At 33.8% G+C, this 19,491-nt stretch overlaps 1 long non-coding RNA gene across 2 annotated transcripts in view; it reads left to right on the forward strand.

The window, feature by feature from the left end:
- The window catches only part of LOC116569284, an 87,109-nt gene extending 71,413 nt beyond the window's left edge, over positions 1–15,696 (forward strand). For both annotated transcript variants that reach the window (XR_004276953.1, XR_004276952.1), the window contains one exon: positions 15,578–15,696. This is a non-coding gene — a long non-coding RNA (uncharacterized LOC116569284). The remainder of the gene's footprint in view (positions 1–15,577) is intronic.
- The last annotated feature ends 3,795 nt before the right edge of the window (positions 15,697–19,491 follow it).

Here is a 19,491-nt window from a genome sequence, read left to right on the forward strand (position 1 = left end):
CAGACTCCAGGATCATGACCTGAGCAGAAGGCAGTTGCTTAACCAACTGAGCCACCCAGGAACCCCTCTCTGGGTATTCTGATGTGAAGCTAAGATTTGGAATCACTACTGTTGCTGGTAGTATGACTATTTAGGTTGCATGTGTCTTCCTCTGGCTTTTTTTTTTCTTTTTTTTTTTTCAGGAAAAGTAGTGAACATATCTTCTGTTTCTGCTCAATTATGAAACATCAGTTGTAGCACTTTCTTGATGCATGGTACTTCTCAGAACTAAGTAAATTTTGTCTCCCCACTGCCTCTATTAATTATACTTGATAGTTTTGTCACTGACATAGTTTATGTAGGTGGAACAGCTCAGCAAAAAGGAGATGCTTTATTAAAAGTCCTCGCAGCCCTCTCTTACAGGGGTGAATGATGGACGTCAGACTGAGATCTGGAAAATTCCTGCATCAGACATTGTGATTTCTGCTTAAATCCCTTAAGCAAAAGGGTTTTCCCTTTGGTCTGTCTTTGACCTCTTTCTCAAATTCTGTACCTTAAAAGAAAAAAAAGAAAAAGAGAGAGAGAGAATGTAGCAGAGCTTTCTGGGGATATATCAAAGTATACCAGTAAAAGAAACATGTGTTGAAATACTAAGAAACCAAAATAAAATTCAGGAGAGTCTGAAAAGTAAACAGGTGCTTATAGACCAAGGGCTAAAAAGTATGAGCCTCAATCCAAATCTGGGCCACTGCCTATTTTTATAAATATAGTTTTATTGGAACACTGCTGCACCAATATGTTTACATAGTTTCTATAGATGCTCTCATATTACAGCAGAAGAGCTGAGTAGTTAAAATAGAGCAATAGTAACAATGTGGCCTGCAAAACCTAAAACAGGTACTATCCAACCCTTTGCTTCTAACATATGTTTGTTTCACAGGAAATCCGTGAATAACTTATATCCCATAGTTGTATCAGAACTACTTGTCCTTTCTTAATTTAGTAGCAGAGAGAGTAAGACTGAAGTGCAGATAAGAAAGGGTGCCATTAGTAAAAATACCTGAATTACAGGGCACCTGGGTGGCTAAGTGAGTTAAAGCTTCTGCTTCAGCTCAGGTCATAATTCCAGGTCCTGGGATCAAGCCCCGCATGGGGCTCTCTGCTCAGCAAGAAGCCTGCTTCCTCCTCTCTGCCTACTTGTGATCTCTGTCTGTCAAATACATAAATTAAAAAAAAATCTAAAAAAAAATACCTGAATTACAAATAATAATCATAGACTAAATGGATATTTAATGAACAAAGTCACAGGAAGAAATGGATGAGCTACAGTGAAAACTCAGTATTCTTAGACATTTGCAACTGTCAAAAATTATCCCCCAAAAGGCAATTAATTGGAACTTTTTCCAACGAATGAGAAGTATTCAAATATTTGCTGGATGATAGTCTCAGAAAATAAATAAAGACAAACCTCCTGGGAAGCTAGTAGATTGTTTATAACAAAATGCCAAATTATCAAGAAAGCTACACAGTGTCCTAAATCAATAGTAAATGTGTGTTTCTGTTATAGTTTTTCATTACTCAGTAGAATAGAAATGGTGATTTATTTGGTAACACCAACATCATCCTGCATATTTTCTGATGAGATTTTCTGATTCTGTGAGAGCTGTTTAGAAAGAAAGCCTTGTCACCATTTTGTTAAACATTTTTTATTAACCTGTACATTTCAAGATATATTTGTACAATTCCTGGAAATGCTGGGTTTCATTCTTTTTCAGTTTCAAGAAGACATAAAGTATCTCTCCCTGATGTTGGATCTTAACAATCCCCAAACACACAGTCTTTAAAATCAATCCCGCTTCATTCATTTTTCAATATTAGAGCAAACAAGGGATACAGAATGTCCCACCTGCTTTGAGACTATAGATTATGATATAAAATGTGCTGATGTAATCAACTTAAATTCAAATTAACCACTGCATGAGAGATCTCCTCACATGCTGTGTACTTAACTTGATGGTACTGGTTTTATCCTCAGTGACTGCACAGTTCTGCTCAGGCAAGTGAACACAAAAAAGGAAACACTGGGTAAAGGAAAACAATAGGAAACAATTGACTATGCCAAAAGAATAAGCAAATTATAAGACAAATAAATTAATTAATGGGATTAAAATTGTGGAATGCTTTTTGTTTAAAAATTGTGCAAACTTGTTTGCTCTCAAGAAGATCCAATTTATCCTTTCTACAGAGCCTATGGTTCCAGTTGTGTTTAGGCCAGCAGCCAATATTTATCCTAGCCTGGATGCCTTGCCCATAGGCAACTGCTACCTGAGGCAATTAGTATCTTCAGCTGGGCAACTTGGGCAACACCCAGGCAAGATACACAGGACTGACTCTGGCCTTACTGGAATTTATTGAAAAGTCTTTACATGACCCAAAGTACTCTTTAATGCTGTGTGGGTGGGGATCTTGTTGCTGGCTTCTGATGATCACTTTTCTCCTATGTCTTTCTTGGCTTTTAAGTGATGCCATGCCCTTTTGAGCCCTTATTGTGTGCCTTGCTCTCTGTTCTAATGATTGATCACTGGTAATACTATCACATAATCTATAACCTATTCCTTGTCTGAATTTCTCTGTCAGTGGATGCCTTTCAGAAAACAAACAAACAAACAAACAAATATACAAATGAGAAAATACACAACCTGTTATAAAAAATACTAATTTTATTATCATCATTACTCATTAGGGTCTCTGTTATTTCTGTGTGTACTACATGAACACTTAAGCTTTTGAGTAGCTATAGTGCCTAGTTCTTAAGGACTGAGAGGAAATAGTAAAAGCAACTGTTCTGTGGTCCATTCACTTTTTGGTAAGGGGAAACAAGGAAGAATTGAAGATTACCTGAAATCTCTGTCAACTCAATTCCAAGTAATGATACTTCCCAAGAAGAGTAGTCTGTATTTCTAATGTATCTAGCAATATTTCCCTGATTAGAGATTACCTACCCAAAACTGTGCAGCATAGTGCCCTGGAAAAAGTCCAGTAGTTGATCATTTAAATGTTCCTCACTGTACAAGATGCTTTTAGGAATCTCACCTAGAAACACTTTCTGGAGCAAAGCGTTTAGGTCCAATGAGGGGAAAATCGAGGGAGAAACCTTGGTCATCCCTCTGCTTCACTGGAGACTTTGATTGCCTATAGCTTTGATTTTATTTAGTAAAGCTTAGTATTATTTAGTAGTCCGTGGGTATTATCTCTAATTTGACAGTTCAACCCTGTGTGTTAGCTTAGAATTGTGGTTCTTATGTGAAACTGTATTTGAATCCCTGTTCTCTGAATATTACCTGTGTCAGTTTGAACACATTACCTAGTTTTAATCCTTCAGTCATTTAGTTCCTCTACCCTTAAAATGGTCATTATGAATATAATTTTCTATTTGAATTTTCTATTTTGAATTAATTGATATAAACCTAAAACAGTGGTTTAGTCATAGCATTATTAAGACTTAGCAAAGGAGGTTCTAATACTATCTAATATGAGTTCTTCACGAATTATGTTCCAGACAGTCTTAAGCATTTTAAAAGAATTATTTCTTTTCTAATAACTCTCTAAAATATAGAGAGCAGTATATGAGAATGGAAAGGGGGCTGAGACTGAAGTTTCCTTTCATATGTATTACCAACCCGTATATTTAATCTGTAATAAAATTTAATTGCATATGATTTCCCTCTTCCAAAGAAATCTCTAGAATTCTGCTACTCAAAATAGTCTATAGCATCTGTGTCTTCTGAGTCCCACCAGAGACCTATTGTATCAAAATATGCATCTTAACAAGATTTCTGTGTCATATTAAAATGTAGATCTTTTTAAATGCTAGAGAAATCATTGATAAGATTTTAAAGGAGGTTTAATGATCTCATGTTTGAAAAGCATAAATTATTAAAATAGTCAACCAATACAAAGCCAAGAAGCAAAGAAAGAAATATGAACAAAAACATTTGAAACAAATAAATTATTAGAAATACAAATCATACCTGATTAAAAGAAAGTAAGGCTCATCTGTATGCTGCCTATAAATAACCATTTTAAAGATGAAGACCAAAAGTAGTTTAACATAAATGCATAGAAAAAATAGCATGCATTCATCAATCAGCAGAAATTTGGAGGGTCAGGCCAACTTCTGAATAAGGGATATTACCAGATACTTTTTAGAAAGGAGCATAATAATGATGATAAGGTTATTTTACTACAAAGACATAGCAATCCTAAATACTTATATTCCTAGCAAAGACATGAAAATACAAAAAATACAAAAAGGACAAACTGATAGTACTGAAATAAGTTGGAACATTAACACTCCTCTCTCCACAAACAATAAAATGTAGTCATAAAATCAGTAAGAATAGGGCTTCTAGGTCACACAGTTGAGTAAACATCTGACTCTTGGTTTCAGCTCAGGTGGTGGCCTCACAGTCATGATCCAGCCCAGCTTTGGGCTCTGACCTCAGCATGTAGTCTGCTTAAGACTCTCTCTACCTCTCTAACTACCCCTCCCCTGCTCTCACTCACTCTCTTTGTCTGTCTCTCTCAGGAAGAGGGAGTACCAAACTATCAATATATTGACATTTTAGTGAAACTCCTCTCCAAAACAGAAAATATATTTTTTTCTACAAGCATACATAGAATATTTACCAAAATTAATCATGTTCTACTCATTAAGGCACACCTCAACAAATTTAAGACCTGAAATACAAAATGTCTACTCTGAAAAAATAAATTAAGCTAGTAACTAATAATTGAATTTCTGCCAGTAAATGAAATATATTTGCAAAGTACCCAAGTACCAAACAAATAAGCAATACACGTCTACATTCTACATAAACCTGTGTGTTAGAGATGTTGCAAAGGAAATTACAAAATAATTTAAATGGGATGAAAGTGAAAGTATAACACATCAAAATCTGTGGAACACAATAAGTGCTTAGGTGGAAATGTAGAACATGACATATATTAGAAAAGAAGAAATGACAAATCAGCTCAATATTTCTATCATAAATATTAGTGAAATATTAAATAATATTAAATATTAGTGAAAATTTAACACAAAGTACACAGAAGGAAAGAATAAGAGAGCAGACAAAAGAAATTGAAAACAATAGCAAAAGAGAAAATGAAAGCAAATTTGATTCTTTGAAAGGATTAATGAAATGTATAAATTTCTGATCAGTCTGATCAAGAAAAAAGGAACAAAAACAAGTTGCAAATACCAAGACTCAAAAAGTGGACATCACTACAGATCCTACATTAATTAGTAGAATGACAAGAAAATAATGTTATCAACTTTGTTCCAATGAAATTGGCAATTGAAATAAGCAAATGCTTTGAAAAACAAATTATAAAATTCAATCAAGAACAAATTGTGGAGGCCAAGAAAAACAAGGCTGTACCCACCTTGAGTCTAGCCCAATTTCCAGAGACAAATAACTCAGTTCCTTAAGCCCTAATGTCACCCTCCCCTCCATAAACAAAACTGAAGGAGGCTGAGGTAGAAGGAAAAGTAAATAAAGTTAAATTTCTTCTAAGCCCAGATCTCACTAACAAGGACGCTTGATAGCAAGAATGTGACATTCCACCAGGAAACTCCCAATTGTCTTTATGCTAGTGCCTTATTAAAGGGAAAAACGGCCTTGGCTTGATAGTAACCAGACCTTCAATATCCTGACAGTCTTCTTTACCCTGATAGCCCTTCTTAACACTCCCTTTGTCCTCATCCACTGCTGAGTCCACCCCTACTCTGCTTTTAAAAACTCTGACTGTAATCTGGCTCGGGGTCCAAGTCCCTACTCTGCTGTGTCGGGTGTACTTGGGCCCAAGCTTAAGCTTGTCAAATAAACCCTCATGTGATTGCATTGGTGCTTGGCTCCTTGGTCTCTCAGACATGAAAACTTGGGCACAACACAAATAATCTTAAAATCATATTTTTAATAAAGTTAATTTGTATTTAAAAGTTTTCCAATGAAGAATAATCCAGGCAGAGATGGGTTTTTGGAAAGTTCTATGAATCACTGAAAGGAAAAAACACTGATCCAACACAAACTCCTCCAGAAGGTGAAGGAAAGGGAATATATTTCATTTTATTAGCCTAACATTACTTTGATTCCAAAATCAGACAAATACATTGCAATAAAAGAAATAATAGGTAAACATCCCTTTTGAAGTTAGATGTTAAAATTCACAATGAAATATTCAGAAATTGAATCCAACCATATTTCAACAAGATAATACATCCTAGTCATTTGAAGTTTTCCCCAGAAATGAAAGGCTGGTTCTAAATTTGAAAGCCAATTAATGTGTTTCACTGTATTTACAAACCAAGGAGGAGAAATGTTGGAGGCCACGATAAGGCTTGAGACGAGGACCAAACGAGGCCCTGACTTGTGTCTCCCTTTAAGTCCAAATACCTTAATAAAGGGTTATGGACAGGAAGGGTTGAGTAGCACTGAGAAAGGGTCTGTGCTATGTGTCGTGTGCTCACCTCCATGACTTCCCACATGTTCCCCAAACAGAAGGGAACAATGTGGTCAGGGTCATGAATTCTTAGTTGGTCCTTGTTGTTCCTGTACTTCCCATAACCCACTCCCTGGTTGATTGTAACTTCTTGTATCAATAGTAGCTAATGGCATTAGCCATGACTACCTGGCATCACGAGATTTGTTTATAGTTAATGTAAACTTGTTATAGGAACTTGCGGTTATCTGACTAGATACTGATGTATTACTCCTATTGTGGTCTGCCTTATAAATGCTTGTAAGATGTGGAATAAAATCAGCACTGTTGGACATCCTCCTTCCTGTCCCCATCTCTTTGTCTCTTAATTTCTTTTCACCATCCTCTTACCCTCACATTCCTGGTCAATTTGTCGTGCCGGCCAAGACAGAGAAATCATATGAACATTTTAATAGATACAGAAAAAAACTTTTGACAAAATTCAAACTCATTTTCAAGAGAAGGAAAATACAACCTGATAAGAACATTTCCAGTAAAACTATAGCTAACATCATTTTTACTAATGAAATCCTATATAATTCAAAAAAGTGCTTTTATAACTAATAAATGAGTTTAACAATGTTACAAGTTATGAAGTCAATATATAAAAATGATGTTACTAAAGAATAACATTTAAAAATAGATCATTATTGTTAATACTGGCAATCCTCAGTGGAATATTAGACATAAGAGAACTTGAGTAAGAGAGAAGTTTCTGTGAACATCATTGCAAACCCTAGTTAAAATTTGTATGACTTACTTGAGAAATGGAACATAAAAATGACTTTAATTAACACAAGCATTAACACTGTGCCAACCACAGCATACTTGCTAATGACTAAAACAAATAATGGTAGCAGCAATAATAATAATAGTTTAGGCTTCATGTAGGTTTGACTAATAACTTCTTTCCCCAGATATAAAATTCCATCACTATTTCAGGAATATAGAATTTCATTTTAGGAATGCATTGTGGTACCTACATTTTTTAGAAACTAATTGATGAGCCACAATTCTACTATTAAGGGATTGACATCATGCCTTTTATTTATAATATATATCTTGTTTGCTTGTTATTATGAGTGTTAGGCGTTTATATAAATGACCTCAGAAGCTTTGTCCCTTATCATCAATACACATTTTTAATTTCTTTATTCAATATGTTTATTTTCAGTATTTTAATATATTAATTGAGCCTTTCTAATAATGCCATATTTGTAGTAGACTGCCAATGAAAGCATTCATAGTTAATTCAAACTGATGAAAAATAAGGTTTGTGTACAATGATTATAGTTATCAGGAATTACATTTTATACATGATTTTAGTTATCCATGAAATTTTATAAAAGACATTAACATTTCATAAATTTTTGAAAAATATTTTGAGGTCTCCAGATTTTTCCAAATCCCCATTTTGGAGTTCCAATAGCATTTTTCAAGTTCTTCTTTGGCAAATTCATATTAATAGTTGAAAATAAAAACAAAGATAGAATGAAAATTTTTTACAAAATGAGCAGTATCATCGACTCTAGTAAAAACTCTTACTTGATTCATTCTCTAATTAATGTAAACATATTGGTAGCTTAAGATGTTCTATCTTTTTTTAAAATTTTAATTCCAATTGGTTAACATATAGAAACATACTAGTTTCAGGTGTACAGTATAGTGATTCAGCACCTCCATACATCACCAGTGCTCATCACAAGTGCAATCCTTATTCACCATCACCTATTTCACCCATCCCCCACCCACCTCCTATATGGTAACATCAGTGTGTTCTCTATAGTTAAGAGTCTGTTTCTTGGCTTCTCTCTCTCTCTTTTTCCTTTGTTTTCTTTCTTTAAACGAGTGAAATCTCTTTCTTTCTTTAATATGAGTGGAATCATATGTTATTTGTCTTTTCCTGACCTGTTTCACTTAGCATTATACTTTCTAGCTTCATCCATGTCATTGCAAATACCAGTATTTCATTCTTTTTATTTCTTTATAAGGTGTTCTATCTTTTTTTTTTTTCTTAATTCTGGTAATACTGATGAGGTGACATGAAGGATGTAACATGAAGGATTTTGCTTTATATAAATATTTATCCAATTATAATCTGAGTAGTATATAAAAATGTTATTAAAAGCCCTTACTTTACAGAAATCTCATGTAAGTTATATGTCCACAGTGTCATAACATTCCAGGTATCTATTTTTTAAATTTTCTTTTTGTGAAGCAAGTTACTAGAGGTTCTCAAGCTGGGCATATTAAAATATCCAAGTGAAGTGAGAGTCAGTGTAGCATCATGAAGGCCTTTGTTGTCATATGGAATCACCCCTAGCTCAATCACTGACATGCTTTTTTGATTGTGGGCAAGTCACTTAGTATTTGGTATCTCAGTTTCTCAATAGTAATTTTTAGTTTAGCTAGGGAAGAAAATGTATAGAAGAACTTGAGCTTTGAATAAGCTCATACTTACAAATACTGGAGAAAGCAGAAGGCGTTTTATAAACCTTCAGAATAAGAAGAATCACATCATATGATTTTTAAGACAATTAGGTTTTAAGGTGTTAGGAAAAAAATGAGAAATGCTAGCATTGTAGGCAATGCCCATATGTTATAGTTTATATAAATATCTGAATCTGAGAATGGATGTTTACTCAAATGTTTTATTTAAAAGCTTACAAAGTTAGTTACAAAAGCTTACAAAGACAGATAATTAAATATCTTCACAGTTTTGTATATGTTTTCATTTTAAACTTTGCTTTTTGACAGATTTTTACACTACTAAAAAGTTTAATTAGCACAGGTGAGATTCATTAAGGAGTTAGTTTTTTTTCTTTGAAACAAGGTCAGAAGAACAAAGATGTGCTTGAAAGAGATTTACATTTAGTGAAAAAGAGGATAAAGATATTTTCAAAAGCTCAATAAGTCATGGAAACTAATGTATCAGGATAGCTTAATGCTTAAATGTTTAATGTTGTATGTATATACATATATGATTTAAGATATATAGAGAAATGTTCTAATATGTGCAAATATAGTTTGCTTTTTATTATACTTTGCCTTTTACTGTCTCAATTACTAATAACCAACTTGAAAATTTAATTTTAGCAATTAGGGATGAATTCTTCTCTACTGCTGAAAAAGTGAGTGTATCCTCCATGTCTCTGCATGCTCTTTTCACCCTTCACACACTAAAGTGTCTGTCTGCCAAAAGTCCTTGACTTTGCTCCTCGTATCTGTGGTATTTCTTTATTTTCATACTTTCATTATGCCCATCTTGGAGCTCAGGAAACAGAAGACCCTGCAATCAACAAGACATATTTTTTTTTATTTATTTATTTATTTATTTATTTATTTATTTATTTATTTTTATTTAAATTCAGTTAGCCAACATGTAGTATATCATTATTTTCATATATAGTGTTCAATGATTCACATATTTACTAGAATGAAACCTTCTACTGATCTGTCGTTGAGACCTGAGACTTTGGAATCTCACCCCTCTCCACTTCCAGTAAATGACTTCTCCCCAGGTGACCTGTCTTTTTCAAATACAATACTTCGCTCAAAGTAAAATTTCATACTGGTTTTTAAGAATATACAGTTTATCTTGATCCACACATAATAGTAACTTGGTTTTGACTATGTATACTTCATTTTTATATTTTAAGGATCCCTTTAAACTAAACTTAATTTCTTAGTTATTTACCACTGTTAATGCAGATAACACTACTCTCAACTTTAAAAGGAGAATGATAGAAATTATTCTCTATAAATGTCAATTTCAAAAACAAAACATGCAATTTTAAATAACATAATCATTTTCATTTTAAGTGATCAAAATATTCAGCTTTTGAACTTTCTGGAGGAAGGGGATCTCCATTTCAAAATTGTGGGTGGATAGATAGTTAGATAGATAAATGCTCGGACACTGTAGATGTGACTTTCATTATGTTTCCTATATAGAATTGCAACTGCTTTGAAGTGAAATTAAGTTCACTTTCTTTTACTTTCCTTTATTTTTTTAAAATTTTTTATTTTTTTATAAACATATAATGTATTTTTATCCCCAGAGGTACAGGTGTGAATCTCCAGGTTTACGCACTTCACAGCATTCACTATAGACATACCCTCCCCAATGTCCGTAACCCCCCCCCCGATCGCCCCAGTAACCCTCAGTTTGTTTTGTGAGATTAAGAGTCACTTATGGTTTGTCTCCCTCCCGATCCCATCTTGTTTCATTTATTCTTCTCCTACCCCCCAACCCCCACTTTGCATCTCCACTTCCTCATATCAGGGAGATGATATGATAGTTGTCTTTCTCCGATTGACTTATTTCACTAAGCATGATACCCTCTAGTTCCATCCATGTCGTCGCAAATGGCAAGATTTCATTTCTTTTGATGGCTGTAATATGTAAAAAAAATATATATATATATACCACTTCTTCTTTATCCATTAATCTGTTGATGGACATCTAGGTTCTTTCCATAGTTTGGCTATTGTAGACATTGCTGCTATAAACATTTGGGTGCATGGGCCCCTTCAGACCACTACGTTTGTATCTTTAGGGTAAATACCCAGTAATGCGGTTGCTGGGTCATGGGGTAGCTCTATTTTCAAATTTTTGAGGAACTTCCATGCTGTTTTCCAGAGTGGTTGCACCCGCTTGCACCAACAGTGTAGGAGGGTTCTCCTTTCTCTGCATCCTTGCCAGCATCTGTCATTTCCTGACTTGTTAATTTTAGCCATTCTGACTGGTGTGAGGTGGTATCTCATTGTGGTTTTGACTTGTATTTCCCTGATGCTGAGTGATGTGGAGCACTTTTTCATGTGTCTGTTGGCCATCTGGATGTCTTCTTTGTGGAAATGTCTGTTCATGTCCTCTGCCCATTTCTTGATTGGATTATTTGTTCTTTGGGTGTTGAGTTTGATAAGTTCTTTATAGATTTTGGATACTAGCCCTTTATCTGATAAGTCATTTGCAAATATCTTCTCCCATTCTGTCAGTTGTCTTTTGATTTTGTTAACTGTTTCCTTTGCTGTGCAAAAGCTTTTGATCTTGATAAAATCCCAAAAGTTCATTTTTGCCCTTGCTTCCCTTGCCTTTGGCGATGTTCCTAGGAAGACGTTGCTGTGGCTGAGGTCGAAGAGGTTGCTGCCTGTGTTCTCCTCAAGGATTTTGATGGATTCCTTTCTCACATTGAGGTCCTTCATCCATTTTGAGTCTATTTTCGTGTTTGGTGTAAGGAAATGGTCCAATTTCATTTTTCTGCATGCGGCTGTCCAATTTTCCCAACACCATTAATTGAAGAGGCTTCTTTTATCCATTGGACATTCTTTCCTGCTTTTTCAAAGATTAGTTGACCATAGAGTTGAGGGTCTATTTCTGGGCTCTCTATTCTGTTCCATAGATCTACGTGTCTGTTTTTATGCCAGTACCATGCTGTCTTGATGATGACAGCTTTGTATTAGAGCTTGAAGTCCGGAATTGTGATGCCACCAACTTTAGCTTTCTTTTTCAATATTCCTTTGGCTATTCGAGGTCTTTTCTGGTTGCATATAAATTTTAGGATTATTTGTTCCATTTCTTTGAAAAAAAATTGGGTGGGATTTTGATAGGGATTGCATGAAATGTGTAGATTGCTTTAGGTAGCATAGACATTTTCACAATATTTGTTCTTCCAATCCAGGAGCATGGAACATTTTTCCATTTCTTTGTGTCTTCCTCAATTTCTTTCATGGGTACTTTATAGTTTTCCGGGTATAGATTCTTAGCCTCTTTGGTTAGGTTTATTCTTAGATATCTTATGGTTCTGGGTGCATACTTTCCTTTAAAAACTAATAATTGCTAAAAAGAACACTCACATTAGCTATATCATTGTCTAGAATGCCATTAAAAAATGGGATATAAAGTATTAATATGCTAACCAATTTCTATGTTTTGGGCATTCAGATTATTGGGAGTAGGTAAAATGCACATTTGAAAACTACATATTTTTGGTGATCTGATTTTGTTTGCAAAAGTACCAGTTTGTATATCACATCTTGCGAATTATACAATTAACTGAAATCATTTACTACTCGTTCAAAGGAAAATAATAAAAAGGGAAGAGCCAAGAAGTGAGTGATTTATCTGTCAGAATTGCTGTCAGTAAATTTGACAAAAATGCCTATTTAAAGAATACATACATATTTTAGGGCGCCTGGGTGGCTCAGTTGGTTGGGCGACTGCCTTTGGCTCAGGTCATGATCCTGGAGTCCCACATTGGGCTCCCTGCTTGGCAGGGAGTCTGCTTCTCCCTCTGACCCTCCCCCTTCTCATACTCTCTCTCTCTCAAATAAATAAATAAAATCTTTAAAATAAAATAAAATAAAAAATACATACATATTTTATATCAAATAAATTTTGTATACTTAACATAGAGATCTATTTGACCAACTCATTGCAACAGGACATATACACTCTAGTTTCCATTGCAAACCAGTAAATCCTGAGCACAGCATTACTAATATCCAGTCTTTCTATAAAACATTAGACTTTATACTTATCCCATATTATGAAATGCTAAAGTAAACCAAGTTGTTACAAATTTGTGGTGTTAGACCTTTCCTAAGCCTCTTTGTGACAGAAATACAGGGAAATGGAAGATGCCTTTTTATTTAAAGAAAGCAATTTTTTTTTTTTTAGATTTTATTTTATTTATTTAAAAAGAGAGGGGAGCGGGGTAGGGGGAAGAAAAAGGGCGGGGGTGGAGTAGGAGAAGCAGGCTCTCAGCTGAGCAGGGAGCCCAAAGCAGGACTAGATCTCAGGATCATGACCTGAGCCCAAGGCAGAGGCAACCAACTGATTCACTCAACCATTCGGGAAGATTCTTTTTTCTTAAAATTCCAATCATTTTATTTTTTAGACTTTCTTTCCAAGTTATGATACTTTAATTATGTTTGATGCTCCTCAGATGATGCATTAAAATATATATCTTCAGGTTGGTAATTTGATTTTTTCAAACAAGTGTTCTTGAAACATATTGACTTCCTAGATCCTCCAAAATAAAAATATTTATCCTTTAAACAAATTTTAGATCCATGTTTCTGTGGCAAATAGAGAAAATCATAGAATATAGGTTTAAAATTTAGAAGATTATTATTTTAATTACCAAGACTTACCCCTTTAGATAATGCTTGGCCAAAAAAAAAAAAAAAAAGCCAAAGAAAGAAAAGAAGAAAGGAAAGAAAGGAAGTAGGGAGGGAGGAAGAGAAAATGAAGAATTATAGCATATTTAAGTGCAACCAGCAAATCAGTGTAGCAAAGCTGTTTAGTTGATTAATTAATTTCTCATTAACCCTGCCAGTTGCACTGAGAGACTCAATGACTTCTAGCAGAGTACAGGATACTTAAGAAGTTGTTTTAATTAATAAATATTCTAAATATGTTGGTTAGGAATTAGATACAGTCAGATTAGCAAATTAGTTTAAATAACAACACTTGATGGGTAGCTACAAATTAGTATGATTTAATAGTGATTTAAGTGTTAGAAAGCCTCTGAATTATGTGGCATAATTTTTTTTTTCCAAGAGAAACAAGAGAAGCATGTCTATGGAAGTTCATTAAATTGAGTACAATATCCTATTAAAAATAATAGTAATACTATTTTTAAAATTTTAAGGGAAACCAAAAAAACATTTCTTAGGTTCTTTTATCCCGAAACTAAAATAATGGAAATGTTTTCTTAAATATAGTATGAATTCCTCCCCTTCAAAACTGATGATTATGCACGTTTTTTCTTGGTTACATACAGTGGCTTTCATTTTTACTCATACAATTTAATTTTGTTCATTTATTTTTCTATTTTTTTCTTAAACTATCAATCTAACAACAGAGACAGGTACCTTTGCTTTTTAATTGTTCAGACTGAGAAGAAAATAATATACACATTTAGATATAACATTTTATTCCAAATGCTATAAGTGCTATGTTTATAAAAAAAATTTTTAGAACATTTCTGTTACTCTTTTTCTCTTTGGAGTCCTCTTTTAATTCATAGTTATTTCTAAAACTTCAAATTTAAATACTCTTTTTATTGATTTCTATCTCCCCTTTTACTCTCCTATCTTGATCCTCTCTTCTCTTCCTTCAATAACAATAGACTTTTGTCATTCATTATGCACAACTGGCTCTCTCTCATTTCTGTGCCTCTGCACATGGCGTTGAAATAACTTGACTAAGAGCTTCACCTGGCTAACTCCCACTCAAACTAGTCAGACTAAGCTCAGGTATCACCACTTCAAGAAGCATTCTCTGATCCCAGACTTGAGTTAGATGCTCCCAAGACTACCTCTGTAATGCACCTCCTTATCACTTCCCATGGTAAGAATACTTAGTAGTGCTGATAACCCACAAGAATGATAGCTCCTAAAAGGCAAAGGCTGTAGACTAATTATATCTGTAGTGCCAGTGCTGAGATCACATTATACTCAGTTATAATTTAAGAAATCAGTAAGTAGGTGGGTAACTAAGAAGCTGGGTTGCTGAATATACTAATGAATCAGTGCACAAATGGCCCTGTGTTGGTTGACTGTACTTCACTCATCATCGTAGTAGAGTGGTACAAAGAACTATTTTAAGTAGTTTTGTTGTCATTTTCTGAAAATTCCCAATATATAATTTAGAGTAACTCTTGATTCAGCTTATATATTATGGAGAAAAGCCACTATAATTCATACATAAGAGAATCATCATTTTTTATGACATTACACATCACCTGGATAAATCTAAGCTCATTTTCATCTGCTAGATGTATTATGTATGCTAACATATTTATATTTACTTCCATTGATCATAATTGCTTTGTAGAAAGACCTGCTGCTTTGATGAATGGAATCTGTTGGTTGGAGATATGTGCCATATATATATATTTATGTCCAATTGGTAGGAAGAGAAGGTACTTTTGTATTTTGATATCATTATAGTGAGTGATTCTCAGGGTTCTACATTTGTTTGAAAATAATGATTTTGAGCTTTTTCTAGGCATTGAACATATTTAGAATGGTATTTTTTTCTTTTTAGGAAAGCAGTCTGAATGCATGTCATCCTTCTTTCTGAAGCACATAAAAAAAAAAGCTGATTTGTTCACCTCATGCATGGACTTAATACAGTTTCCAACAATAAAATATATGTTGATTATTGCTTTGCACTGTTGTAGCAGCCTCATTAGTTTCATTACACAGCTTGAAATGGTTTCATGCCAAATTAAAAATCTAGGTTATTCAAAAGATTAAGGTTGCTAGTTCAGCCTGAAAAAATTTCAAACTCACCCGTATTAAAAATTTCATTTTCTTATCATTCTATTGCAAACCATTTTTCATAATAGTTATAATAGTATAGTTATCCTTTCAAAAGCACTTATAATTAAATTATTAAAAACATATACCTTACATGTATACTAGAGAGTAGAACTTTTAAAACAGTAATTATTAATGACTGACAAAGTAATTAAAAGTACTTAAAAGTACTTTAATGTCATAAAGCAATCTTTTTCCAAAATATATTCTACAAAAGATTAAATTACTTGGTTCTTAATGTACGATATTTGAATAATCATACATAACCAAATAAATTTGGAAAACATTGAATTAAACTCTAATGTGAGTTTCATTAATGCAGAAGTTTTCGATCTGTTGTGTACAATGAAAATTAAAATAAGCTCTCTTATTAAGGGCATCAATGAGAGTAAAAATATTTGATTCCCCAGTTCTCAATTTATTTTACTTTTCAGTCCTATTCAATATTTTCAGTGACGCTTCTTATTTTCACAATATTCAAATTTGCTATTTGACTATGAAGAGGTAATGCATTTACAAACATCAAAATGTATAACCAGTGTATAGTTTAACTTTCCACAATTTCTTTATGCATAGACTAGTGTGTACATACATTTTTTTCCTATTTTACACAAAGATTAGTGTGACAATATGCAGATTAGAAGATGTAAATATCTTGCCTTTTTACTTAATAGAATATCCTAGAAATCTTACCAAATTAGAATATAGATTGCTTCCTTAATTTTTCCTTTAGTTTTGTTTTGTTTTTACAGTTCTATAGGATTCCTTTTTTTTATTTAAATTTTTTCAGTGTTCCAAAATTCATTGTTGATGTACCACACCCAATGCTCCATGCAATACATGCCCTCCATAATATCCACCACCAGGCTCACCCAACCCCCACCTCCCTTCGCTCCAAAACCCTCGGTTTGTTTCTCAGAGTCCACAGTCTCTCATGGTTTGTCTCCCCCTCCGATTCCCCCCACTCACTTCTCTCCATCTCCCAATGTCTTCCGTGTTATTCCTTATGCTCCACAAGTAAGTGAAACCATATGATAACTGACTGTCTCTGCTTGCCTTATTTCACTCAGCATAATCTCTTCCAGTCCCATCCATGTTGATACAAAAGTTGGGTATTCATCCTTTCTGATGGAGGCATAATACTCCATTGCATATATGGACCATATCTTCCTTATCCATTCGTCTGTTGAAGGGCATCTTGGTTTTTTCCACAGTTTGGCAACTGTGACCATTGCTACTATGAACATTAGGGTACAGATGGCCCTTCTTTTCACTACATCTGTATCTTTGGAGTAAATACACAGTAGTGCAATTGCAGGGTCCTAGGGTAGCTCTATTTTTAATTTCTTAAGGAATCTCCACACTGTTTTCCAAAGTGGCTGCACCAGCTTGAATTCCCACTGACAGTGTAAGAGGGTTCCCTTTCTCCACATCCTCTCCAACACTTGTTGTTTACAGTCTTGTTGATTTTGGCCATTTTAACAGTCTTGTTGATTTTGGTATCTCAGTGTGGTTTTGATTTGAATCTCTCTGATGGCTAATGATGATGAACATTTTTTCATGTGTCTGTTAGCCATTCATAGGTCTTCTTTGGAGAATTGTCTGTTCATGTCTTCTGCCCACTTTTTGATAGGATTCTGTTCCATAGATACACACAATTGATTTAAACTATGTTTAGAGTTGGATATTAAGTTGTTTCAAAATATTGCTACTAAAAATAATGCATTATTTGTATCTGTGCTAGTATATCTAAGAGATAATTTCACCAAAATGAAACTGCCTAGTAAAAAAGTATTGCCATTATAATTTTGATTAAGATTGCCCAATTCCACCTATAGCAGTTAACAAACACATAATCTGGCCATGAGAAGGTAATGCCAATTTTTTTTTTTATCCAGTCTGAGGTGGGAAATAGTATATTAGTGTCATTTTGATATGTATTTTTATTAATCTGAGAATAGTTGAGTATCATCTTTCAATTGGTTTAAGAGTCCTTTGTATTTCCTGTTCTGTCTTTTCATATGCTTCACTCACTTTTCTGTTAGATTTAAGTTGATCATTTTCTTAAAGCTTGATAGACACTTTTGTTAAGGAGATTTGTCACTCATATAACAGAGAAACACACATACACACAAAGGGTAAGAGAGAGAGAGAGCCTCAGATAAATACCACAATCCCATCTAACACCTTGATTGGAACTTTATGAGATCTTACAATGGAAGACCCAACTATGCTATAAACAGATTGTTGACCATAAAAACACAATATGATCCAGTAATTCTACTATGGGTTATTGACTCAAGGAAACAAAAACACTAATTCAAAAAGATATAAATATGCCTATGTTTATTCCAGCATTGTTTACAGTAGTCAAGATATGGAAGCAACCAACAATAGATTAGTGAATAACAAAGATGTGGCATATATATATATATATATATATATATATATATATATATATACAAACACATACACACACACACACATATATATAAAATTTGTGTTATGGTCTAATGTATTACTAGTGTGATGTGACTGTGTTACTAGTGTAATGTGTTTGTTAACTCCTATAGGTAGCATACATATTATATTAAGTCATAATTATATTATTTATATTCAGTCATAAAAAAGAATGAAACCTTGCCATTTGCAACAACATGAATGGATCTAGAGGGTATAAGGCTAAGTGAAGTAAGTCAGAGAAAGACAAATAGCATATGATTTTTCTCATATATGAAATTTAAAAAGCAAAACAAAGAAAAAAGAAGAAAAAACAAACTCTTAAATAGAGAACAAGTGGTTGCCAAAGGGAGGTAGGTGGGGGATGGGTGAAATAGATAAAGAAAATTAAGAGGTACAAACTTCCATTTATAAAATAAATCATGTAGATGAAAAGTACAGCATAAGGAATATAGTCGATAAGATTGTAAAAACATTGTTTGGCAACAGATGCTGACTATACTTGTGGTGGGCAATGAATACTCTTTAAAATTGTTGAATCGGGGGCGCCTGGGTGACTCAGTGGGTTAAGCCGCTGCCTTCGGCTCAGGTCATGATCTCAGGGTCCTGGGATCGAGTCCCGCATCAGGCTCTCTGCTCAGCAGGGAGCCTGCTTCCCTCTCTCTCTCTCTCTCTCTGCCTGCCTCTCCATCTACTTGTGATTTCTCTCTGTCAAATAAATAAATAAAATCTTTAAAAAAAAAAGTAAAAAAAATTAAAAAATAAAAAAAATAAAATTGTTGAATCATTATGTTGCATACCTAAAACAAATATAATGATGCATGTTAATTATACATCCACAAAAGGTGATAATAAGATATAATGTAACAAATATATTCTTATTTTAAGATACTAAGTTTATACGACAGATAGATAAGTTATGCAATAGGTGTAATAATAAATACTACCCTGTCAGGTATTTGTCCAGATCTATTTCAGCGAGAATGCCCTTTACAACATTTCCTAGCTGCTGTTGAATGATTCTCCTTCATTATTAAGCAAAATCTGAACTGCAAAAAGGCTTTGAAAATCTGGTTTCTATCAGTTCTACAGTCTGGGATGTGTTCTTTGCCTCCATCTTATGGATCTGCTTTAATTTGTCTTATAGTGTCATTTCCCTCCTGCCACTATGCTTTTGTT

The sequence above is a fragment of the Mustela erminea genome, chromosome 11, assembly GCF_009829155.1.
Source record: "Mustela erminea isolate mMusErm1 chromosome 11, mMusErm1.Pri, whole genome shotgun sequence".
In the NCBI taxonomy this organism is placed as follows: Eukaryota; Metazoa; Chordata; class Mammalia; order Carnivora; family Mustelidae; genus Mustela; species Mustela erminea.